Source organism: Lingula anatina, chromosome 10 (assembly GCF_051362555.1).
Source record: "Lingula anatina isolate TDL-2025a chromosome 10, LinAna3.0, whole genome shotgun sequence".
In the NCBI taxonomy this organism is placed as follows: domain Eukaryota; kingdom Metazoa; phylum Brachiopoda; class Lingulata; order Lingulida; family Lingulidae; genus Lingula; species Lingula anatina.
The window spans coordinates 17,680,471-17,707,881 of record NC_141776.1 but is presented as its reverse complement, the minus strand read 5'-3'; the positions used below and the strand labels follow the sequence as shown (position 1 = coordinate 17,707,881).

Below are 27,411 nucleotides of genomic sequence, written 5' to 3'. Positions count from 1 at the left end.
TTAGGGATATGAAAAAACATGTAAAATTAGTCAAGTATCCTCTTGCAGGATGTTTTGATTAACTTTATCTGTTAAAAGAACAGAAACTCAAATATGTACAAGGAAAGGTTGATATTTGAGTAGCTTTGGAGCTTTCTTTTTTATTTGGTTAGGGAGGGGAGGTTCGTGATGATTTTGTGACTACCCAAACAAAAATGGCAAGCTTGCAATTCATTGCTATTGCAAGCTTGCGGCAAGCTTGATTCGCAAGCTCGGAATTGGAACCTCGCGACGAGCTAGTAATTGAAACCTCGCGGCAAGCTAAAACCGCAAGCTTGCAGCAGGCCAAACTGCAAGCTTGCGACAGGCCAAACCGCAAGCTTGCAGCAAGCCAAACTGCAAGCTTGCGGCAAGCTTAATTTGCAAGCTCGGAATTGGAACCTCGCGACGAGCTAGTAATTGAAACCTCGCGGCAAGCTAAAACCACAAGCTTGCAGCAGACCAAACTGCAAGCTTGCGACAGGTCAAACCGCAAGCTTGCAGCAAGCCAAACTGCAAGCTTGTGGCAAACTAAACTGCAAGCTTGCACAAAGCTTAACTGCAAGCACACTGCAACTATTTTCTAAAGGTTAACTGCATACAAAATTGACACAAATAACTACTGAGTAGGAGGTTTCACTCATCTATTATCGTAGATTATTGTACAGAAAATGAATAGTAATTTGAATTACTAACAACAAGGAAAATTGAAAAAAAAAAGTTGATATATACAAGCATACAAATCTATTAAGTAGTGTAGTGATTAATTTCTGGAAAATATTACAAGCAAGTGTTCCTTTTATTTACCATCAATGACAAAAATTGAAAAAAAATGTAATATATATACAAGCATCTATTAAGTAGTGTAATAATTAATTTCTGGATAACATAACAAGCAGTGTCCCTTTATCTACCAACAATGAGGAAAATTTTTTAAAAATGTAATATATATACAAGCATATAAATCTATTAAGTAGTGTAATAATTCATTTCTGGATAACATAACAAGCAAGTGTCCCTTTATCTACCAACAATGAGGAAAATTTTTTAAAAATGTAATATATATACAAGCATATAAATCTATTAAGTAGTGTAATGATTAATTTCTGGATAACATTACAAGCAAGTGTCCCTTTATCTACCAACAATGAGGAAAATTTAAAAAAAAATGTAATATAATATATACAAGCATGTAAATCTATTAAGTAGTGTAATGTACAGAAAAGCAAAAAATAACAATGCACAAAATAGGCTTCAGTAACTGTAAATTCTGATGCAAAAGTACATATGCTTCACTGCAAATTCAACATCAAATTCTAATTATGCTGAGCAGGTAATACCGATGTAAGTAAAATATGTAACAAGCAGAAGGCTTCAGGGCCAACAAGAGTTCTCGTTCACACTTTGAAAATGCCAGAATGAGGAAAATTAAAATTTCACACAAAATTGCATAAATTCAATAATAAATGATATTACCCAATTGAGTTGGCTTTCTAATTTGAGCTGCATGCTAATCCTAAAAATCATTCTTGTAAGTTAAAAATAATAATAAGTAACACAGTTTTCTCTTCATAATGTTTGTGGTAGCAGTGCAAAAAGAAGATGTAACATTATATAATAAATTACAAAATAATTATCACCAATTTTTGATTATTGACTATAAATAGCATGGACATGTACAAAATTTGATTACCAATCCGCTTCATGCCCTTGGGAGCTCTGAGACCCACAATAAATATGCCAATACAATAAAAATGAATATTTCATCAAAATGTATAACTTCCAGGAAAAGAAGCCAATTAGACTGCTTTACCAACTCAGACTGCATTTTAGTCCTGTGTTTCTTTTTTATAAGTTTGACAATCATAAGTAACATGGTTTTCCCATAATGGTCATCATGGCAGCAGCACCCAAAATTGCATTTTATTCTATTTTGATGCAATATTACATAATGCTTAACAGCAAAATGACCATCAATTGTTAATAAAATATTAGCAGCATGGATATTCAGAAAATGTGACTAGCAAAGGCCTTCAAGCCCATGGAGATTCAAAATCACACCTTGAAAATGCCAACATGTGAGAAATTAAATTTGCACTAAAAATGTGTAGCTTACAGAAAAATATACCAAAACAGACAGCATTTACAACTGAAGTTGTATTTTAATCACGTTTCTTTCTTGTTTGAGAGTTTGAGAACAGTGAGTGGCATGGTTTTCCTCTAATGGTCACTATGGCGGCAGTGCCTAAAATAGGCTTTTCTTCAATTTTGATGCAATATTTCATAATGCTTGACAGCATAATGACTACCAATTTTTAATGATAAAATATATGTATCATAGGTATTCAGAAAATGTGACTGGCTAAGGTCTTCAGGCCCATGGAACTTCAAAGTCACACCTTGAAAACAACCGGAAGTCAAGTTATTGAGTCCAACGAAGAGGACCCTCTGGGACCTGTGTTGGAAAGCAACAATAAGTAACAATAAGTAACAAAATTACATTATCAGTTTCTCAAGACGGCACGGACTGCAGGAGACCTACATTCTACCTCAATGACGATTTTAAGCTCACAGACAATACTAGTTTCTGAATTCAGCATGAAAAAAAAAATTCTTTGAACTTCATTCATAAAATACTTCTAAAAAATATCGGTGTATTCTCAACTGACGATTAAATTAGAAAAATGTATGTTGTTTAACAAAGGAAAACTTACCGCCAATTTCTACGATGACACCTTTCCACAGTCCAAATTTCGGTAGCTTTGCTACAACTTCGGCACCTTTTTTGTATTCAAGAAAGCCTTTTCTCGGTTCTTTGATAATTTTTATACTGTTGACGCAAGTTGTATTGTCATCCCAGTCGAACCAACAAAAGAGATTCGCGGTGTTTTCTTCCATTTTTTCGTATTCTCGAGCTCGCAGTTTGAATTTGATGCAGCGGATTAGAGCAGACGACGTTTCCGCACATGCGTACGAGCGCTTTGTCTACGCGCCATAGGTGGCGCTGCGGTCATTTCTTCCGTGAACTGTACATGTAATGTAATAAAGAGCAGGGATAATCCTGGGCCGCGCGATTGCGCCAAATGCGCGAGCCTCTTCTCAAAGGCGCAAGTAAAATTCTAACCTGCGCCATTTTGGCGCGTACAAATATAGCAGAAACTTTTTTTCATAATAAAGATCTCCCTACATAATGATGTCGTTCGAAGTGCGCGTAGCGATGTTGCGAGGGCTGACATGTGACCCGTTTCACAAAAATTTATCGAAACTGAAACAAGTACGCAATGAAAAACGCGCAATGCTCAAAACACTGAAAACAAGCCGCGCGCGGACCTCTGAGAACACCTAACTACACGAGGTAGGTAAACAAACTTATGGCTTCTCAGTTCAGTCGGGCCGCATGTTGAGTAATCGATAAGTGAAAAGGAGAAATATTCGTCTGTTTTTTACAGACTAAATTTTTTTTTAAATAAGATTGATTTTTAGTAGTGTAAATTTTAAATGGTTTCCAATAAGAGTTTATGATTAAAATATTGTAGTCATTTTAATGATTTTAGTATATTAGCCATTATTGTAAGGCGCCTTGAGATAGAATGTAAGGCGCCATATAAGAATCTTATTATTGTACCACCAGCGTAGGCGCTGGCGGTACACATGGTTTTAGTCCCGACCCGTATGTTCCGCCGGCTCCTGCGGCTCCTGCGGCTCCGCCGGCTCCTGCGGCTCCGCCGCCAAGTCCTCGTTACCGCTTCTCCTCCTAGACGGTAAGGGCCTCCATACCCATCTCTTGGATTTGGGTCACCTATAATCTCAACTCGTTCCACGTAAAATTTGGGCTTTGTCGGTATTGGGGTCTAGGTGTGGCACTCATTGCAATGCACCCTTGTCCAAAAATGGCAAAATTAAATGCTAATTATCTCCCCTACGGAAGGAATTATGGGAAAAATTTCTACAGACAGCTTTCCAAAAGTCATATGTGTAGATTTCAAATATGCCCTTGGATTTGACCTTTGACCTTTATTTCAAGGTCAAACTGGCCAAAATTTTCAAAAAAACAAAATTTTTGCCGAAAAAAAAAATAATTTGCGGTCTTATTCAGACACCACACAGACTTAACTAATAATATTAATGGAAAGTGTTACCCTTCAGGTCATCTTTCATCTCTGTGAATTTGGGGTCAATCGGTGCATTTTCACGGGAGTAGCGGCCATAAGATATCGAAACTGAAAACTGTCTCTAATTCGGGAACCGTTAATGCTAGACACCCATTCTTTTTTGCATTTTGTAGAGCATGTTAAGCCCAACACTGGAGGTGGTCTCCGTTTTTTTGTATTCCATACGGTTTTCGAGTTACGCTGTATCAAAAAGTACATATTGGTGGTGAAAGCAAAATGTGCAGTACGGTAATGGATAATAAATTTTGAACTCTGGAAAAATAAAACATAAGGCTTGGCAAAGCAGACAACTTGTGGTCAAAAATGACATTATTTCATCAAATTTGAACATCTGGAACTTCAGAGCACCTCCCATTTCAAGAATTTTGACCAAAATGACCTTTTCTTTATTTTAATTAATTTTTTCTGTAGGAAATTTATGGTACATTATGGTAACTCCAAAATTATAACATTTAGTCCCTTATATCTCCAAAACTGGAAGAGATAGGTCCATAGTTACTATTGAAGTTGAATAGGAAGTCATATACTGGCAATCTAAATGTGACCTTAAAATTGACCTTTGACCTACTTTTCACCATGAACTGAACTTTGCAAATTTTGCTTCCCTTTTATCTCCAAAACTGGCAGAGATAGGTCCATAGTTTCTATTGAACTTGAATAGGAAGTCATATACTGGCAATCAAAATGTGACCTTAAAATTGACCTTTGACCTACCTTTCACCATGAACTGAACTTTGCAAATTTTGCTTCCCTTTTATCTCCAAAACTGGCAGAGATAGGTCCATAGTTACTATTGAAGTTGAATAGGAAGTCATATACTGGCAATCTAAATGTGACCTTAAAATTGACCTTTGACCTACTTTTCACCATGAACTGAATTTTGCAAATTTTGCTTCCCTTTTATCTCCAAAACTGGCAGAGATAGGTCCATAGTCTCTATTGAACTTGAATAGGAAGTCATATACTGGCAATCTACATGTGACCTTAAAATTAACCTTTGACCTACTTTTCACCATGAACTGAACTTTGCAAATTTTGCTTCCCTTTTATCTCCAAAACTGGCAGAGATAGGTCCATAGTCTCTATTGAACTTGAATAGGAAGTCATATACTGGCAATCTACATGTGACATTAAAATTGACCTTTGACCTACTTTTCACCATGAACTGAACTTTGCAAATTTTGCTTCCCTTTTATCTCCAAAACTGGCAGAGATAGGTCCATAGTCTCTATTGAACTTGAATAGGAAGTCATATACTGGCAATCTACATGTGACCTTAAAATTGACCTTTGACCTACTTTTCACCATGAACTGAACTTTGCAAATTTTGCTTCCCTTTTATCTCCAAAACTGGCAGAGATAGGTCCATAGTTACTATTGAAGTTGAATAGGAAGTCATATACTGGCACTCTAAATGTGACCTTAAAATTGACCTTTGACCTACTTTTCACCATGAACTGAATTTTGCAAATTTTGCTTCCCTTTTATCTCCAAAACTGGCAGAGATAGGTCCATAGTCTCTATTGAAGTTGAATAGGAAGTCATATACTGGCAATCTAAATGTGACCTTAAAATTGACCTTTGACCTACTTTTCACCATGAACTGAACTTTGCATATTTTGCTTCCCTTTTATCTCCAAAACTGGCAGAGATAGGTCCATAGTCTCTATTGAAGTTGAATAGGAAGTCATATACTGGCAATCTAAATGTGACCTTAAAATTGACCTTTGACCTTCTTTTCACCATGAACTGAACTTTGCAAATTTTGCTTCCCTTTTATCTCCAAAACTGGCAGAGATAGGTCCATAGTCTCTATTGAACTTGAATAGGAAGTCATATACTGGCAATCTAAATGTGACCTTAAAATTGACCTTTGACCTACTTTTCACCATGAACTGAACTTTGCAGATTTTGATTCCCTTTTATCTCCAAAACTGGCAGAGATAGGTCCATAGTCTCTATTGAAGTTGAATAGGAAGTCATATACTGGCAATCTTAAAGTGACCTTAAAATTGACCTTTGACCTACTTTTCACCATGAACTGAACTTTGCATATTTTGCTTCCCCTTTATCTCCAAAACTGGCAGAGATAGGTCCATAGTTACTATTGAAGTTGAATAGGAAGTTATATACTGGCAATCTAAGTGTGACCTTGAAATTGACCTTTGACCTACTTATTATCATGAACTGAACTCTGCTAATTTCTTTCTCTTTTAACTCCAAACCTGGCAGAGATAGGCCCATAGTTACTATTGAAGTTGAATAGGAAGTCATATACTGGCAATTTACTGTGACCTTGGAATTGACCTTTGACCTACCTTACGATGAACTTAACTTTGATTGTGTTCCTTATTTTGTATATGTGGGGGTCTATACGAATGCGCTTGCTCCAGCTGGTGGTACAATATTCGGAGGCGGTATCGCCTCTCTGATCCTCTAGTTATTATTATTATTAACAGACTTTTTTTGTAATTTTTCACCCTTAGTGGCACTGCATGTCTCTAAATGAGGGACAACATCGTTTTCAATGCGGGAATTGCGCAATGGATGCACAGTCATGATTTAAAACTGCCCATCATATTATATCCACCTAAAGGAACCAGCTTAGATATTGAAAAAAAATGCACTTTTTTGAGGTGGGGTTGGAGGGACTGTGCAAGTGAAAATTAGCTGGGGGACAGGTGAGACTTGTCAGCAGTAAGCCTGAGCGGACAGGTGTCCTGAAAAAGCGTTAAGCCCTGCAGCAGTGTAATAATCACATACTTAATGTATAAGTACATTAATCGATATCCCAACTAATTTTAGTAATGTTATGTAGTTGCTTGCCAGATTTTTATGTAAATATAGATATATGTAAGACTGGTTTCTCTCAGCTTAGATCATTGCTTTAATTGTTTTCAGGTTAAAAAAGAATGCAAATATATTTTGAAAAATAAAAATTATTTTCAGAGCAATGGATTCTTTTTCACAATAAAATGGGAATTGTCAACCTTTCCATGCAGTGCTATTACTCAGCACAGTACAATGATTGATTTTTTGGACAGTACAATTGTTAATTTGGAAAATTTTTCCACACACTTCAATTATCTAGAACTCTAGAGTAATAGCATCAAGCCTTTTTTAAGTGTTTTTAATCATATAAAAATATTGAAATATAATGAATTTTCGCCAAATAATTCACGGCACACATTTTTTAAAAATGGCCCACTTTTTTTGACCAAGTGGGCCAAAATGGCCCAACCAGATTTTGACCCAGGACGATCCCTGGCAATATGTAAATTATCTGGTCTATGAAAATATTAAGATAAAACCTTATACACAAATCATAACGTTTCAAATGACATTTTAAGCATCGTAAAACTTTGTAACAATCTTTTTGTTTCTGTTTCATTAAACCCCTGAAAATTACAGATATCTCGTCCGGCCATTTGTTCAGATTTTAGGAAAGCCCAGTAACTTCCTGTTTATATATATATATATATATATATATATATATATATATATATATATATAAGAAAATCAAAGAATATATGATCCTCTAGTACTTTCACCTCTTTCTAGAGGCTCATCATATTAACATTTTACCTCCAAGTTTGCAGAAATTAAAATTCCCAGATGCTTGTTCAGATTTCCTAGCTTGCAAAAATTCATGCAAGCTTGCAGAAAGTGTCATCACAAGCTTAATTATTAATTACAAGCTTGAATAGTGTTCTGTAAGCTTGCAAAAATATCTTGCATGCTTGCAGAAAACCTCCCTGACCAACTGCAAGCTTGCAGAGTGTTCTGCAAGCCTGCAAAAATATCATGCAAGCTTGCAGAAAGCCTTCATTGCCCGCTGCAAGCTTGCAGAGTATTTCGCAAGCTTGCAGATCAATTCTGCAAACTTGCAAAAGTATCTTGCAAGCTTGCAGAAATCCTTTCTAGCCTCATGCAAGCATGCGCAAGCTTCCAACTTGCTTGTAACAAGCTTGCGAAGGGTAAAACTAGCTTGCCACAAGCTTGTGACTAGCTTGTTGCAAGGAAGTATTTTTGTTTGGGTACCTGTCTACTAGGTACACAAATAGAGTGTTTTAAAAAAGCAAGGATCCGATATGGGCAGTGTAGCACAGAGGAAGTCAGCTGGCACTGGAAGTCTGGTTCAAAGTTATTTTTAGAGGAAATAATGGCGATACCAGCAGGCATATAATAATATTATGGAAAAAAAAAAGAGATAGAGATGTGCTTTTTAGAGTTAAACCTAGAAAAAAAATGTGCATCGCAAGTACTGAGTGGTTTCATTACCAGAGAATGATTTTTATAATGAAATTGTTTGCTGGGTGATGCATTGAATAGGGGCACTTGTAAAAGTAATCATATTTGGAAGGGAAAAATATTTCAGTTGACCTGCTTTGTTGATGTGCCTGCCCACACAGAAAAAAATTTTGAACTTTAGTTGATTAATTTTTTAAGATGCGGCAGTGGAAATAAATGGAAACATCAAACTTCCAGATATATCTGTGTCTGTCTGTGCCTGTGCTGTGCAGATTAAAATATCTAATAAAATGTTAAGTGTATAATTTTTTTGTGACACATTATTCAAATTAGGTCAGTAAAATGGATGGGGGAAAAACACATTTTCATTCCAGTTTGTCCTGCATTAATTTCAACAGAGCAAAACAATTTTGAGGGCTATTAGTCCATTAATGGCTCAAATATGCAAATTGTTCTTTGATTTACGAGGAGTTATTGCTTTTTCAATAGCATTTCCAGTGGCTGTAGTCAAGAAAAATGGGTTATAAATCACCCAGAAGTTTTCCTTTTAATATCCATTACCATAAAAGCTGTGTTAGCATAGGTGGCCCAATCAATGTTTAATTATAACCATGGAAATATTTCGGATGTTATTCACCAGTGTAAAACTTATAAAAAATATTGGGCCAGGATAATGTATTTTGAAAATCAGCACTATTTCAACATGTTTTTATCATCCACAATCATAAAATATTGAAGAGAAAAAGTGACCTGAAGATGTGTCCTCAACCGCCAGCATGAGACAAAATATTATTCATTGTCAGAAAATACATAACTTTGTATGGGGCCCAAACAAGGTATTATCAATAGTCATTGAAAAATTTATATTCAGGGCTTAACTTTTCCTGTTAGAAGTGAAGAGCAGGAACGTGGATTTTGGTATGAAATGCTATGAAAGTCATATGTCAATCCCATTTGCAAATTTTTGGGCTAATATGTATCTCTGTGTTAGTGGTACAATTATTGCTGAAGTTCTTCTACTAGGAATATAGGGCATGCATGGTTTGCGCAGTTAAGGATTATTTTAAGGTATGTTACACTTAAACAATTGTAAATATTTTGGGTTTGAATTATCTGGTTCGAATGTTTGTTTTTAAGGAAACTTCTGCTTTAAATCGACCTTGTGGCATTTCGGTTGTAAAATTGAACTGATAGTCTAACGTAAAGTCTCTTCAGTTCTCCACTCGATGTATGTCAGATTTACCCTTTGATATTCTTAGAGAAAATTGTTTTCAAACTTATCTCATACAATAAGGCTAAATAAAAATGCCCCCCCCCAAAAAAAAAAAAAAAAAAAAAAATGAAGTTTGTTTTAGAAATGGTGGTGAATGCTATGAAATGGCTATAATACACATTCTAAGCCTTGAGTGTTACAAAAAAAAAAAAAAAAAAAAATCATGATAGAGGACACAGTTAGGGCAAGGGCAAGTCCTTATTTTGAGTGCAGGAAATTATAGATTTTAGATTTCACTTGACGGAAAGTCAGATGTCGTGAGATAAGGGCGGCCATTTTTATGCGACCTTCACACTTGTGCATGTACACATGAATATAAACAGCCCATTATCTGCTTGACTGTGACGTGTGGTGGGAATTTGACGCCTTTTGGAATATTTTATATTTCTAATTAGATCATAATGAATGTAACAGGGGCCTTGAATCCTTAGGTGTGTGGATTATTAAGGTTGTTGAAGGATGCTTTTGAAGCGTTTTTTTTTTTTTTTTTTTTTTTTTTTTTTTTTTTTTTTTTTAGTTTATTTCAAATGTGAAGAGGGCCATGTTTCAATAATGTGCTGTGAGAGTCTTGGGGTCAATACAATGCAACTTGTGACTTGCATATTTTTTTAAATGACAGTAGCTTTTTTAATTTCATGTGATTTCCACTTTCACTAATCAATGTGCCATACCGAATGACATTTCATAATTCCTCAAAGACATTTAATGCATTGGTTTCTGGTGTTTAAGTTAAGCCAGAAAGAATCCATTTTATTATTATTATTATTATTATTATTATTATTATTATTATATCTTGTTGAAGAAATGTAATAGGACAGCCTTACATGCTTTGTCTATGGGAATTGGATACCAACAGGACAAGAACACAGAAAAACCATTAAATAATTGCTGCTATATACATGTATATATTTCCCTGATTAAGACCTTATTAATACAAAATTGAATACGATCTCCTCTGTATGACTGCACATGGCAGCTCAAGCTGACCTTTGAAGCAGCTGATAAGTTTTATATTTTGTAAGCCTCGTGTGCAGCAAGCACCATGGCTGCGCCACAGAAATAGGGTCGTCTGACCTTTCATGTCTCTCATAGGAAATTTATTTTGTATAAGAAAAATGCTCGCATGTTTAAGAGTCAAAATCAAGTTTTGGACCGTGTGCAATATATATATTTTTTTCCCATGAAATGTTATTAAACTTCCAAAACTTAAAAAAGAATATTGTTTTAGAAAGTGATTTCCAATTTGAAAATGAAAGCCATGTTTTGTGTGCATATAGCGTGGTGTGTTCTGTAAAGATGACTTATTGCCAGATTTGTTTGACCTTTTTATCATCTCTCCCAGATCATATTCTTACTCAGAAAAGGGCAAGTTAATGATAGGATAGAAACTGAAGACTTTGTGTTTTTTTTTTCTTTTAATATTTCTTTTATAATTACTGTAATTTTATCATTATCTAATTAGTGGTTGTTGTTGTTGTTATTATTATCATTATTATTATTATTACACTTTTTATTCATTTTGTAAGGGATGTTTATGGTAATTGAAGGTATGTTTATGATAATTATACCATCTGAGCACTTTGTCTGCTGTAATAAAAATACCAGTGTTTCTCTCCAGAGATATCTCACTTTGTATTCACGAGGCATTCATGATGGCGGACCCCATGTGTCTCAACTAAGGATCTTGGGAACTTTGAATCCCGGTTGGACAATTTTTCCACATTTTCAATGTTGCATGCTCTGTACGTTTGGAACATGATGTGAATAATTATCAGGGCTATGTCCCTGGATTACGAAAGTGTATTTTTCAGTAGATTTGATTCTTTATATGTATGTCTCGTCTTGTCCCAAGATAGCGAAGCTGCTCGATCGAAAAGGTATGAAAAGTAGTGTTAGGCTCCCGTGGTATTTGTGTTCCATTTTTTGCCATCGGTTAAAAAAAAAAAAAACAGTCTCAAAAGATTTTCATTGAATAATGAATTAGCTTGAATGTTATAGCCATGTGCACGCAGCAGAAAAATTGATAATACAACAAATTTGTGAAACTAGATCAGTTTCCGGTCAACTATATTTAGTAGACTTATCTTAGTTGGCTATCTGATTATGGTTTAAATCATTATTTTTCTTGATTATTTAGATTATAATTATGATTACTGTCTGATAATTATAATGGTTAGCCCATCACAGGAAGGACCTCCCTTGCTTTGCTTGGTGGTGGTGGTGGGGGGGGGGAGGTGGGGACTGATGGGAGAATATTTGCTGCCCATGGTGTATCAACCATGAAATGGTTGGCTGATACGGTTGCACCAAAATAGGTTGCCCTTATTTGCCTGGAACCACAGTTTGTCCATCATACCTCTGTCCCTAGCTGACAGGGAGTGATACTGTAGAAACAGACCAGAGCTGATCAGCACTTTGTTAAGTGGTTTTTCTGTTTTTTTTTTTTTCTTCTTTGTCCCATGGGTTTTGTTCCTCTGAATTTCTAAATGAACTGAAGCTGCAAAATCACTTGAGATGGAACATTGATGGTTGTGAATGAGAAAAATACCACTTCTGCCCTCTGTTTGATAATGCTGCAGACATGATGAACATCTACAACTGCACTTGGCTGATAATTTGAACAGCGACATAACAGACGTCTGCTGGGATAACGGACTGATCACACGCGGGACCTTCGTTTGATTACTTTCTTTAATTAGAGATACTTAATGGCAAATTGTACTGCTTCACGTCTAAGGAATTACTTTTCCAGGTACTTGTGTGCGCAGTTTTTGTGTACAAAGAAGCGTAATGTAGTCACTTTGGGAGGCCAACATACAACTTTGTGTGGCTCCATTCATGAGTCTAGCTAGTCCCTGCTGTTATGTGCTGCTATAGAAATTTAATGACCATAAGCATTTGCCTTGGAAATCGGACATAGATTGTAAAGACACAAGCGTACACTAGAAAATGAAAAAAAGAAAGAAAGCAAGAACACCTTTTCAAATAGTTTTAATCAAAAAGCATTTCCAGATATGAATTCTACAAATTAAATTGATAAACCAGAAATACTAGCGTCTGTTAATAAACTTTTTTTAAACCAAGCAACAAAATACCTTTAGCATACTTCACTTTTTTTTTTTAATCTGTTCTTTGACTGTAACTCCATATTAAATTTATGAGAATTTTTCTGTTATTGTGAACACATTGCTATCAGGAGTATTTGCATTCTTTTAGGGAGTTGCCGTAGAATTTACTTGAAGGCTATCAGAACAGCGAACTAACAGATCCATGGGTCAGATATGGTGAACTCACTTAAAACCTTGTTGCCTAATTCCCAATTAGATACTGAATAGATTCCCTGTGGGGTTTACGCAACAAGCATTCAAGTGGGTCGGCCGTATTTGATCAGGATCTGTTAGTTCACTATTCTGAATGCACTTGATGCCTTGTTATTTGACAAACCTCAGATCAAATTTATAACATGGCCCTGTGATACCAGAGATATATGTAACTCTGGCTTCTTTGTGCAAATTGGCTGCATTACTTCATGCAGTGAGTTCATATCTAGGTGATTGTCAAATGGAAGTTCATGCTTTAAATGAGTCAGGAGACATTGGCCTCATTCAGAACAGGGGACTAACTAGTCCGAGGGTCAAATATGGGGACATACTATAAAGCTTGCTGTCTAATCCGCTAATAGACACTGAATAGATATCCAGTGGAGAAGTACTCAAGTGGGTCGGCCATATTTGACCATCGGAGTAGTTAGTCCCCTATTCTGAACGGGGCCATTGCCTCAGGTTTTGGAACCCAAACTGCTGGCACTTGTCTTTGGATTTCTAGGTTCCTTTACTAGGTTTTCTTTATTTATTGTCTGCATTCATTTATTTGATATGATAGTCACACAAGTGGCTCTGCTCTCAGTGATCCAGGCTTGTCAGCAGAGCCACTGGTGCTGTGTAAACTTGTCTCTAGATGCCACGGCAACAGTTGGAGTCATTTTGGAGTGGGAAGTGGAACTTGACCTGAAGTTTTTAGAAATTTGTACCCCGTCCACCCTCCTTAAACATGGAGTGGATTTTTTCACTGATTTGTGTTGACATGTTATTTTGCCACTACACCTTTGATTAGTAATCAAGAAAGCAGAGGGGAGGGGCCTGGAAATGGCTTTAATTTGTGAACACTGGGAGTGTAACGATGGTGCCTTAATTCTTCCTTAAATAATCAAATTGTACAGACAATATTTTATATTTTATTTACAACTGGAAATGACAGATGTTGAAACTAAAGAGTTGAATGCATTTTGAAGCTTGTTTATATGGCTCTATAATGGGTTAGCATTGAAAAGTTACAGTTGAACAGCATTTTTTTCCATTTTGTAGGAACAAGTAGTCTCCCCCCCCCCCCCCTCCCTTGCTCTCTCAAAATGTTAGAAATGAAAGAGAATAACTGAGAATTGTTAAAGATAGAAATATGGTGCTTGAACTTGTTCTTACCTTTGGTCAGCGTACAGGTTAAATGTGGTCAAATATGCCGAATTTTTAGCCCATATGGAATGTTGACATTCATCTGTTCCCATGATTCTTTCTATATCGCCTTAGTGTAGGTTCTGGGAAAAGGTCAACAAATTTCAGTTTTCATTAGTGGCAAAAGGACTCTAATTGCTTTGTTGAAAAGAGTACTTTTAAGAAATGAAAAATATTAAGATAAAAATTGTAGCCAAGACTATCAAAATAAGCTATAAAGTGTAGAGGATTTGGAAAGTTATTAGTTGTTAGGAACATTCTTAACAGTGCAGAATGAGCAGCTTTTTCTTTTTTTAAGTTAAGACTTAGGAAACAGGGCTGTGCTATTGCGCCTCACCTGCCCATGGTCCAGTAAAGGTTAAGCCAGGTAAACAGTCCAGAGACTGACCACAGCATTAACTGGTCTAGGTATGAGAGGTGCTTGTGTTACAGAAACACCTGAACATCTGTTTTTTTATTAAAGACGATATGCTGAATGAAGACCCTTGATTTTAGAAGTGCCTTGAAATTATTAAAACATCAGATTGGAAAGAGAACAGATGTAGTACTGTATTTGGGCTCACTGTAGCACGGCATTCATTTTAGTCAATTAACTGGTAGGTTTTAGATAAATAAATTGTTTTGGCTTACATTTTCCTAAGGTTTGGGAGATTATGTATGAATCTATAGCATTTGGTCACAATATACCCAGCAAGCTTGAGCTAAGAGTGTATATGAAGGAAATTTACTTTCAAACTTTCACACTTAAAATTTTGATATTTATTTTCTTTTTTTTTTAATCTTCAAAAATATGGTGTTTATAAAAACTGCAGTGGTAAAAGTTTGGTTATATAGACTTCGTATAAATTAAAAAAAAAAATGAAACCACATCTATCAGCCAAACCAGTAAAGGGTCATCTAGTAACACCAGTACAGTTTGACCACAGGTGTGTTGGCCACTGGTATTAAGGAGGGCTATGTTTGGTGGACATAATGGACATGTTTGTCCTGGCTGGCAGTCAGCTTCAGTCAATCAAAACAAGGCAGGAGTTGCAGTCTGGAGTGGATTAAGTTGGTAAAACTACTGGGGTGATTTGTGTAACATGGTGGTACTGTTTGGGATTTGGGCATGGTGGAGGGAGAGAGAGAGAGGAGGGAATAAGAGAGAGAGAGAGAGAGAGAGAGAGAGAGGAGAAAAGAGAGTAAGAGAGAGAGGAGGAGAAAGGACTGGAGGGGGGAAGGAGGAAAAGCAACTATTTAGTTTCGTTTTCTTAGAGTGGGTGAGTGATGAATATACGCTACTGTGAGTGCATGCATGTATGCACACACACACACACACACACACACACACACACACACACACACACACACACACACACACACACATTGCAGCACTTCAGCTATTTCTGCCCTTAAGGAGAGAAGGGGCACCGAAATACTTTCTTTTCTGCTCCTAACAACAGAGATGCTACCTAAAGTATTGATTTCTTTTGTAATGGAATAGATGTTTGTTGTCAGTGTAAGAAGGAAGTTTATGTTTAATAAAACTGTCACACAGCAAGGATGAGTATGAATCACTGTCAAAATAGTTTTTTCTTCTCTTTCTTTTCTTGTCAGCTTTGGGGTATGTTTGTTAAATATTATTGAACAGGTCTGTGACTTGAAAAGTGATTTCACCTCTGAAGATTTGAGTATTTTAAGTTTCTCTTTTTTTTTTAGTCCCCATTCTTGCATTCTTTTACATCCATTTGGGGAGAGGATTTAGAAGTTCTGTTTTCCACATTTCAACAAGGAAATTTTACATGTTGTTTATGTTTGTTCTTGTATCTTATATCATTTCTTCGTTATTTGTCTGGACCATATTTTTCTCCTTTTTGTACTTTATGATCCTGGCTTAATGTGGGGGTAGAATTTTATTTTCAACAAACAGCTGGATAGTAAATAGTTGATGCCGACTTTTGAACTAAAACAAATCATGACACACTAGCTTAAACAGGTTCCCTGAGAGTCAGATTAGAATATATCTGGCACATGGATGAAGTTTTAAACTCTAGAGTGGACTCGGCTGCCATAGCATGTGTGTAATATTTGACTTGATTCAAACATAGACATCCATACTTATAGAGGAGGAGTTGACAGTCCTCATGCATGACTTTCTTTACAACATCGTCATTAAAGGGGGCATTTTATTCATGAAAAAGAAAATGAGACTTAAAGAAAAAGTCCCACTCAGTTTAATGGAGCAGCTAGGAAATAAATGGACAACGTGACCTTAGTAATGCTTTGCTTTCTTCCCAACCGGTTTTGCTTCCATAGTGTCTCTTATGTCCTCTTATCTTCCATTTAAACCATTGTAGGAAGTGTATTTTCCACTTATCTCAGCTTAACTTATCATAGTTTCTACTTAAAATGTCTGTTTGTTTGAAGGTGACAGTTTGATAAAGGAGTTCCTGCATGTGAGAAGACTATAAAATGGTGGCGAAAAAAGAGCTCCCTCCTTGATGATGTAGATCTTCAACTTTCATGACTTTAATTTAAAGTGAAAAAAATAAAAAAATAAAAACAGGCTCTGTATTTCATTAAGAGGATACTACTGGTTTAACTGGGGTCAAAGTAGACCGATAATATTATAGTTAAAGTAAGGACCAACTTTCGTTCCAAAGTTATTTTGTGTAATTGGCCTTAGGTGAGAAAGAGAAAGTCCTCATATGTCTATTGCACTTTGGAAGTATGTCCTTGCGATTGCATGACCAACAGTGATTGATCCCTAGTCAGATATCACTAAGTGGACACTTAAACATCTGATTAATATCAGTGGTCAGTCTGGTCACCCTGACCACTGTCCCTCTCCATATAACTGACCAGTGCCTCCCCCCCTCTCCCTCACCTGAGCTAGAATTATTGGGCCTTAACAGATTAGGGGTCAAAAGGTCAGTCTCAGGTCAGCCATTGGCATAATATCCCCAGGTCACATGACCCGGCGAGCAGACGTCTGCCTTACTGGCGAGATAGTAGCACTAGCTAGCCAGCTGGAGCAGGATACATTCTAGGCTGCTTTTTTTCCTCATCTGCTACCCATTTGTCGTCCATTTTGGAGGAAATATCGGAAAAAAAGTTGATTGTTTTTTCACCGAGGGATTATCTTAGCACCTGGTGGGTGATTGGTGAAGTAGTTACAGCCATGGATTTGGAAGAAACCGCGGTGGATTAAGGTATGGGTTAAGGGCAGTGAGGCGTATGAAACAGGTCTTTGTGTGCCGCTTGCATGTGCTTTACAGTATGTCGTTTAATGGCCTTTGAAATGTGGTGGGAACGTTGAATATAGCCCATTCCCTCAGCTTCTATTCAGCCTGCAGTGTATATATATTATTTATACATACACTACCAGCAGTTTTGTCTAATATTTTATGTAGCGGGTAGAGATTTGTTTTATTGAACAGAGCAACCAGCCGTTTCTTTGGCTAGAAGCTGCTGTGTTTAAAGAAGGCAGGGTCAGCCTCTGGTTCCACTGCCTAGCTACACCACCACAGCCCTCATTGTGAGAGAAAATTCACCCCGTCTACCTGGCTCTCCAGACATCTATTATTAATTAACTTTGCTGTTATTCAGAATTAAGTGTGAGGGGTTTGAACAGTGAATATTATCTGAAGGGCTTTATGACGCCCTGCCTGGCGGATTAGCTGGTCTTTCATTGTATTCAGTCATAGAGTTAGGGGATTGTGTACTATATGTGTTATGGTGTTAATGATTCCTTGCGTAGGTATGGCATTCTCGGCTAATTCTTATTACTGTGTCCATTACTTGAGTGTTTTTGTGTTAAGATAAGTCAACAAGGCAGTCTGTTATTTCTTCCTCCTCTGTGCTATATTGTTGGTATTAATGGGTGAGTGGTGTTTTTATTGCCTGTAGGGTTTTGTATCACCTGTATCAAAGAGACTAGTCACTTGTTTCGTAATGTTTAATACTGATTTTAAGTGATGTTTTTGTTACGGGGAAGTCAAGTCACCGCAGACGGCTGCTCCGTCGTCCGTGCTATACAGGTTATAACGGTGGCGTGGCCAGGTATACAAGCCTCACCTCAGTCTAAATATTAAGTCAATTGCAATCTATTTATTGGCTGCACGGCTGTGTGTTTGTTCTGTGTTTGTCCTGGTAGGGAGGCTATTGTGTGGCGTCGTCATTGGCCGGGTCACGAAGAGAGATTAATGTTGATTTAGTGAGGCAAAGGGGATTTAGAGACAGAGGGGTAGATAACTGGTGTTAATATGAATGGAGGATATAGCAAGGTGCTGACCTGTTTGGGTTTTATTAGAGAGATGTGGAAAAGTTTGTGACGAGAAGATTTTGAGTGGCTAAAACTCTGAGGCCATAAGACTACTGAACATCACATGCTAGGCATTGTGGCCTGGTGACCTATTTGGATTTTATGAGAGACTCGTGAAAAAAGCTGATGTTTCTTTCTTAAAGACCTTCAGGCTAAGCTGCGTATAGCCGACTTCGTGGTAGACATTTTATATTGTGGTAATTTCAGGAACGGATGGGCGGCTTATTGAAATTTAATTGGAAAGCCTATGGGGATACGAATGGGTGAGTGATGCTAGCTTTAACTGTGGGAAAATGTTGTGGATGGGAAGATAATGTAACAACAGAACGGGTTATCGGACTATTGCTAATAGTCTAATAAATTTAATTTTATTGAAGAGACGATGGGAATAGTGCTGTTTTTTAGTGTAGGCCAACATGGCCGTTGATAAGACCACAGCTCTGGATAATTTAAGCTGTAGAGAATTACTGCAGTGACTTTGCATGCTCCTGACCTATTTGTTGAGAAAAGAAAGATGTATTTTCAGTGTTTAATAGTAGCCACAAGGCAGCTGTTTAGAATTACAATGGGAGGTGCTGTAATTTTGATTATTTATGAAGAACTTTAGACTTAAGTTAAATACATTGAGGCATGCATTTAGGCGTTGTTGTTGTAGTATTTGGTGATAAGGCAAATGAGGTGAGAGGTGTTACCTCTCTCTCTCTCTCTCTCTCTCTCTCTCTCTCTCTCTCTCTCTCTCTCTCTCTCTCTCTCTCTCTCTGTTACATCCGCGTGCTTGCACGCACATTCACAGCAACCTCTATCTCCTTCTCTCTCACCTTCCCTTTTCCCCCTTATCCTCCTCTCTTAGACATCTGCTCTATATGGCGTTTTTACTCATACTGTTTGCTCTACAAAACAAATGTTTCTTTTTGCCCACTCTGCAGGGGATGCCTTCTTACAATAAAATTCTTGGAAACGTAGTTATTAATCTCTTGATGTAATCAGGCAAAGGAGAAGAGAGAGAGAGAGAGAGAGGGAAAAAAACTACAGAAACACGCCATTCAATTCTTAGAACAGCAGGTCATTGGTACATATATTGGGCCTCTGGATAAGATAAGAAACATGGGTCAGTCTTTAGCCTTTAGGCACGTAGGCAGGGCAGGAGGGGGGAAAGAAACTTATTTGGCAAAGTTAAAGGTCACTCAGTTTGTGGTGGATGACCCTCCACTGATGCTTACAAGGACAGGGAGGAAATTTGGGGTGACTCAAAATTTCACAGCCAGGTCAAAAACCTGAGAGATCAGTTGTTGAGGTTTGGACAAGGTTATATTAATTAAGCTATGTTCCTAAGTATTAATATTGAAAATTGATGCAGAAGAGTCAAAAGTGGTGATTTTTTTTTTCTTTTCATGGATTTTAGCCATTACCGATTCCCTTGATCACTGGCGCGTGATGTTGGTGACGTAATGTTGTAATGATAGCTGGAAAAGCTTTGTTTCCTGTCTGATGGATGTATGGTCTGTCGTGATTTAGCTGAAATATCTGCTTTGTATGAATTGATGTGGCTTGCTTTATGATTATTGAAGTTTTCCCTTTTTTGAAAAAAGTAAGGCAAAGTAGTTATTTTTTTTTCAAATACTAGTAATAGTATTATTTTCTTTATCTTAGATCAAGTTCAAGTTTTTTTTTTCTTTTCTTTCTCTTTTTCAAGAAAGGATTGAAAAGGCACCAGCAGTTAAACCCGTTGAACAGGTTTTGAAGTGTCTTTGGAGGAAAAAAAGTAATAAACAGGAAGTTTGTTTGAACCCTACTTCTAAATGTGCCACAAATAACAAGAAGTTTGTGCCACGTATAAGATAAAAGCTTCCTATAACTTAACATTGTATGGCCCCTTAAACGCTTTCTTGTTAATGTTTGATGAATAATTCAGAAATGTTTTGTCGTTAACATGAAAAGAAGACTTTCTCTGTTGGATTCATTTGGGGACATTAACACAAAATGGACACCCAATATGAAACTGAAACCCAAATGAAAAGAACATTGTAATCTCTGTTTATTTCGTCGGGGGAAATTTACGCAAAATGGACATGGCGTGAATGGCGAAATCAACATGCTAAGAGTATTTTGTAATGTCAGCACACACTGGCTTTTCCTTCCTCAGGCAGTGGTAATATGTTTGCTGCTGCCTTTGTGACAAAAGCGAGAGAAAATATTAGCTGGCACAACAGTGAGGTGCCCCTTCTGCCCCCTGGGGGAGATCACCCACCGAGAAGAAGCATGACTCAGAACGAAGCGTTTGATTATGAGTTCTAGGTCAGTGTGTATGTCTATATGATTGCAGAGCAGATAGAAAGATGGGGGGATGAATGAATGAAATGAAATTAAATGACATTTTTTAAAAAAAGGGGGTGGATGATGTATAGATTAGGGAAACAAAATGTGTCATATTTTGTCATAGTTCGACAGACAGACAGACAGACAGACAGACAGATATAGACATTGACAGGCGGACACATGTGACAGTTGGAAAATGATTGTGACAGAAATAGTTTTAAAAAAATTCGGAGAACAAATACCTCTGATATTGATAACACTGAAGTGTTCAGGAATGTTAGGTTCATGGGAATTTACTCTGCTGGCTAAACATAATATAGATATGTTTTATTTGACAGAATATAAAATATTTACATTTGCACCAGGAAGTTATCTGTGAGAGTTGATATTTTCAGATCGTCAGTATAATGGACACAAATGGCGAACAAGGTAAAAAATACCCCTAAAAAGTACCTAGCCATTTTCTTAAGTAAATGCTATGTATTTTCACAGATGTGAGTAATTTCACGAGCCATAGTAAAAAGTAGAGAGAAATTATGAACTTAAAGAAGGAATTTGGATAAGCACTTGTAGTCTGATTTTATTTCTTAGATAACATGTCTCTTAAGAAATGAAGTATAGCTAGAGGTTAGTAAATGTTTTGTAATTTTTTTCATGAAGAAGGATCTGCTTTTGTATTTTTTTTTTCTAGAATTATAAAAAATATCAGAAAATGATGGTGGATCCACAGTAAGGGCACATGAAAAATTGGACAAAGTTATTTTTCTTTTACTCCAGTGCCTTGTGATGTAATGCTGTCAAAGGGGGAATTTGATTGCATTACACCTTGCTGAGGTTGGGTCAGGTCATGTGGTATTTTGTTTACCAACTTCTGACTGGCTGCAATCAACATTTTCTATGTTATCTTTGGAGAGCCAGAGTAAAAAATGTTTTTTGAGGAATTGACCATAGACACATTTTAATTGACTTTGAGGCAGCAAGGCTACTGATCAAAAAAATTCGAAATACTAAGAAAAAACAAGGAATGAATGTTAGTGGAAGCTGGTTTGTGGAGTGAAATGAAGCCATATTTTAGTGGATTATGTGTCAGCGGTTCTGCACTTTTTACGAAGTAATTCCATGTTGTGTCAGCCAAGTCTGCAAAGAGTCATATGACACAGCAAAGCATGCCAAATAGATAAATGTTATTCCGTTTTGACAACAATCAAAAGAACATTTGTGTGGTTCGAGGTCTGGCGCCCCGCGATAAGAAGTAAGTTACTGTTATAAGTCTTGTTGCTGTTGTAATGGTACTTGTACTTTTGCTTGTAATGATTTTATCAATTTGTATCATTTTTGAAATCATACTTACAACAGTGCACTATTCAACTTCTTATTTTTTTTATTTTTATTATCATATTTTAGGGTAGAGGAGATTTTATGGAAAACCTATAATTACTGAAGAATGCTCTATCTGTCTCTCTGTCTCTATCTCTGTCTCTCTCTCTCTCTTTCACTCACACACACACACACACACACACACACTGTCAAACAAAGTGACCAACATGTCACACATAAGTAAAGAGGCTGACAAGAGTGAAGAAGTGTTATTCAATTTCTTTGACTGTGCAGTATCAATTCCTCCAAGCTCATGTCATGTTAGACCTTGTCTGGTCTCAATGGGCATGGACGGGCATTAACGTGGAAGCATTATGCACTTCGTGTCCTGACGATTTCACGTCTCGTTCTTGCTCACTTGTCTCACACCTGCATGCTTTACAATCTCCTGGTGTTAAAATTCCCCATTTCCTGATTGGACGATTAGGTTTGCTTTGAAGTCTGCCCATTCCGCGGCTGGACTTCGCATGGCTTTTTAATGCCAAGCCTGTAGACTAATGGTACTATCCTGTGTTGCCATGGCAACTTGTTTTGAATAATTGGGAACTGTCAGCGAAGAGAAGGGTTTTCCATGGTAATGCCTCTGCTATCACAAGGATGAGTGATATGTATTTCATATCTTCGTCAGGAAAAAAAAAACCACTTGGGTGTAGCATGTTTTTACAAAAGATGTATACCTTTCTGGCCAAATATTAAGTGTTGTTTTCCAACTTTTTGCTTTAGATATCTTCTGTTTTCCTCCTTTGTTTTCTAAGATAGGTATGGTTTGGTGATAGGATAAGTGCTCTGTGAACAGGAAGTCTATATAGTCTTTGTTTGCTTTTCTCGCCTGTTTGGAATCAAATGAAGATGCATTTTGTATTGATTTTTTAAACACCTAGACAAATAATTACATTATAACTTACGCAGAATACAAAAGAACTAAATATAATTTAAAGTAAAAAAAGGGAAATTTACTTACTAAATGTCATCAGAATGTGCAATATTGGAAAAGGCATCAAATCTCCTTGAATGTAAAGGACATGAAATTTTTTGTTTGAAATCAGGGCATACTATATGTGTGCTTAATTGACTGATAGCAGTGTGACTGTACCCTCCATTCTCTCTCTCTCTCTCTCTCTCTCTCTCTCTCTCTCTCTCTCTCCCCCCCCCCCCCCCCCATCTTGAATAACCAGGATATTTGCCTCAGAAAATGTTAGCATGTTAATGCACACTGACGCAGGCATGCACGAACGCACACATGTTCAGTGTTTGGGGATTTTGCACAGGAATACCAGATGCACATTGACCATCTGTCGTGAAACCACTGAGGCATGGCAAGCTGCTTTTGTCTCACTCTGAGATTGAGTTTATCACCTGGTTTGTCATCGTGTATCCGTCATCTGTGACATTTCATTTAATGATACAAGACTCATCAATTTTTCAGTGCATTTTTACAAGAAAATTAAAGATATGAACATGTCCCTTCACATTGTCACTGAAACCCCAAAATCTCTTGAGATGCCCAAGCCCAAAGAGCTGGTTGTCTGCTTCTAGCTACAGTGCAGTTTCCATGAATCCTGTTTCTATTTGCTTGTCATGTACATTTGACCATCTGAAGTTTTCAGCTGCTTGTAGATTAAACCTTTTGTTTGTCTCTCTTGGTGGTGACGTTATAGCATGTTTCCAATCCCATCAGTTGAATACATAATTCAAGAAGAAAAATGGAAAGATTACCCATTGCAGTTGGTTTGTTCATGTGACTTGAAAAAGAAAAGAATATTCATTTATCTTTTGGTAATGTTGTCACTCAGATTACTTCATACTGATGGTTGTTGGCAGGGATGTTCAGACAAAGGAGTTTATCAGCTGTGAACAATTGAATTTTCTTTCTTTAATGACCCTGTCAAACAACAAGAGCTAGCAGGTCAATAACAAAAAAATAAAAATAAAAACCACTGCAAGTTTCTTGGAAATGGATGTTGGTGGCAAGTATTTCGACTTAGATAGACAAGGATCCATCTTAGCATTGTGTCCGTACAGTCTTTGTGAAAGACAGGATTGATTAATTTTATCCTTGTAGAAGATTTCAATCTTTATATGTTTTAAGAAGAGTTTAGGATGTTGTTGGGGTTGAAATGTTGTTGGAGTGGAATGTTCAAATACAGGAGAGAATTTTAATCCTACAGACAGGTAGTAGGCCTAGAGACGCTATAAACCAATACAATGAATGCAAAGAGTAATGATGAAGGAATTTTTATGGCTTTTAGCTTACTGATGGGAATTCAAACCTGATGACTTAAGAATCACAAACCAATGCCGAACAATTGGCTCTGAACAATTGGCTCGAAACTGGCGCGATCTGCAAGTAGTTATTAAAAAGACATGATTGGTCGGATATGTGACCAACACAAAATACGCCTCGGGTATTGTAACATGCAGAGCTGAATGAAACAACAAATGTGCCCTCAGAAATTCTGGAGACAGCAGTGAGTTGTGTTAGCTGCAGGAACTGGAGACTCTTGTAGCTTTAGCTGTAGGAACTGGAGACTGTAGGTTACAGCTAGCTGTAGGAACCATGTAACTAGCCCTGCCAGGTTGTGCGACAAAAATTTTTGCTTGACTCAATTGCAAGCTAAACATACATTTTTTTTCATTGATTCATATTTTGTATTACATGTGTTAAAAAGTGAGTAACATACTTAAAATTACATGTACAGTGATGATTTTGCTTTGGTGTCATTGAGAAGGCTCTTGCCTGTTTTACTTAATTATTTTCCTGTATGGCCAAATAAAAAAGAAAAAAAAAAACATTTGCTAAAGATGAAAGCTGTAAAAGAAAACATGTCTTCCACAGGAAAAGCAGGAATTTAGGTGTGGGAGGACTTTTTCCCTACAAGGATGAAGTTTATTAATTATCACACAGTGACCTTTAGGCAGGTTATGAGCAAATTATCATAGGACACAATAACATGTTGACAATACTTTGGGAGAAGATAGCATTGTACAGGTGGAACTTATAAATGATTCCTTTAGAAATCTTATTCAAAGCAATTTAAATAGTGTTGATTTTGTAAGTATAGTTTTAGACACAAATGGAATGTTTTTTTTTTTTTTTCTAAAGTTGGTAGTTATGACAAATGTTGGGAAATGTAAGAAAATGATTTGCTGTAGCAACTTTTTACAAAATAATTCTAATGTGATTGATTTCCTCTTATGGTGTTCTTTATGTTCAGAGTTGATCTGTGTGAATTATTTTAAAAGTATCTTCACAGGGACATGTTAATGAAAATTTGATGTCACTTCAAGTACATTTTGTACAATATTGTATTTATGTTATTTTTTTAACAGTTCACACGAACCTTTCTTCCAAATCTTTTTTTGGAAAATACTTTTTTGTGGCTAAAAAGCAAAGCAGACAACAGGCGAACTGGCAGATGGCTTATCAAAGTGGTGAGAAAAAGCAGTCAAAAAACAGGCAGATAAAGATGTCAACAGCATGTCAAATACAGAGCAGTGGCTCTAATGAAACATGACTGGGTACTTTGTTAGGGCAACTTCTATGATAACAGACAAGCGAGGAGAATATTTCAAGATGTGCTATGTGGGAGATGCGTGGTTTGCATGCATGTGCGTGTGCAATTAAACATGCGCATTCAGGTACACATGGAGATGTATACACAAACACACACTCAGGCACACACCTTAAGAGATTTCAAGCTAAAATATGCCTTCTTAATCTCCAGGTTCATTTGTTGTGATCTGGTAGTATTGCCCATTTTAATTGTCAAAATTATGCACACATACTAGAAGTTATCTGGATTTATGATTATTTTTCAGTTATAAAATCCCACTAATTCTTATTTACAATTCTATCTCATCCAGATTTTTTATTTATTTCTATATATACAACAGCTGTTGAACTTATCCATGATAAGCTGTAGACAATGACATTTAAAACAGATACCAGTATGATAATGTACTTTCTAAATGGTAAATGGAAGAGGGTTTTCATGTCAGGCCAGAGTTCAGTATTCTTCAGTGTTTTTGCACTATGTTATAAAATGAATTATTCTCTAAGATCCTAGGATGAGGGTTACATATTATATTTATAATCATCATGGGAAGAAGTCACTGGAAGTTTAAGGCAGCAGAGAAAGGAAATAAAACGTTTTAGTTTTGTTTGTGGCCAGTATACAGTTCCTGAATAATGATTTTCACTTATTGGCATATATGTATTAGTAGAAGACTGTATAAATGTGTAACAAGTAAAGTGCAATTTGCTTGACAAGGCCACAAATGACCGAAAATACATGATCGCGAATCTGGTCCATCTATATTCTTATCTTTAAGGTGGCCCTTTTTATTTTAAAAAGGTCAGAAGTGGGCCATTATACCTGATCTTGTTCAGGTTAAAGCATGGCCTCCAAACTTTGTATAGGTCCTCCTACTCCATTTTTCTCCTGCATGATTCAGACATTCTGGAACAGTTGGTCATGTCTGTTGTGACCGATAATTAACATTTTTCAAGAACCACATTCTGCTCAGTTGGTCCAAGGCAGCGGCCATTTTGAATTAACAGTCAGTCCATGAGAAATTCATTTCGGCTAACAAATCTGCTGTTTTTAAAAAAATTTAGAAAAATTAGTATATCTGGTGACCCCTGCAGAGTGCATATTTAGCAACGTGCCCTGTAAACTGTCTATAAGGCAGACTGAAGAGCATAATTGGTGATAATTTCATTGTGGGTTCTCTCTGGTGTGTTTACTGTGGTGCATTATGGGAATATGAAGACAGAATCTGTGTAAGCGTTTTGATAAGAGTACAGTTCATGTTGACACAAAGTTCAAACCAATCCCATTGGGCAGGATTTTTTTAACTGGGTGTATGTGATATCCTATTTCAGTAATGGCTATTTCAAATTTCTGAGTATAACGATTCCTTTCCTGTAGAAATATTGGTCCAAGCTGCATCTAAAATATTTTTATGCTTGTAATACATGCATGATCTGGTTCATGGTATGACGGTATGAATAACAAGCAAGTCTTAATTTGTGTTAGATTGTATCTGGGAGCTACTTGTACGTGGGTCGATTCCTCCATGATAGGACTGTCTCTACCATTGAAAACATGCAGTGTTTTCTCCACGAATTTCCTGGCATGCCTGGTGATACTATTGTAGAGATGGAGTTTTTTGACCTAACATTGAATGTCG

At 36.7% G+C, this 27,411-nt stretch overlaps 1 protein-coding gene and 1 long non-coding RNA gene across 20 annotated transcripts in view; one reads left to right on the top strand and one right to left on the bottom strand.

Moving 5' to 3' along the window:
• The window catches only part of LOC106171214 (muscleblind-like protein 1), a 130,732-nt gene that overhangs the window by 51,414 nt on the left and 51,907 nt on the right, over window positions 1-27,411 (top strand). The window contains exon 1 of one of the 19 annotated variants that reach the window (XM_086996870.1): window positions 17,182-17,413. The exons of 16 other annotated variants lie outside the window; for them this stretch is intronic. The gene's annotated coding sequence lies outside the window, so the exon portion shown is untranslated. Of the gene's footprint in view, window positions 1-17,181; window positions 17,414-18,160; window positions 18,264-18,342; window positions 18,789-27,411 lie in introns of those variants that run through there. 2 more of the 19 variants (XM_086996874.1, XM_086996871.1) reach the window with 2 other exon arrangements.
• On the bottom strand, window positions 646-3,516 carry LOC147759705 (uncharacterized). The gene is made up of 2 exons (XR_015331316.1): window positions 2,733-3,516; window positions 646-2,473 (listed from the first exon to the last, which is right to left on the bottom strand). It is a non-coding gene; the product is annotated as an uncharacterized LOC147759705 (long non-coding RNA).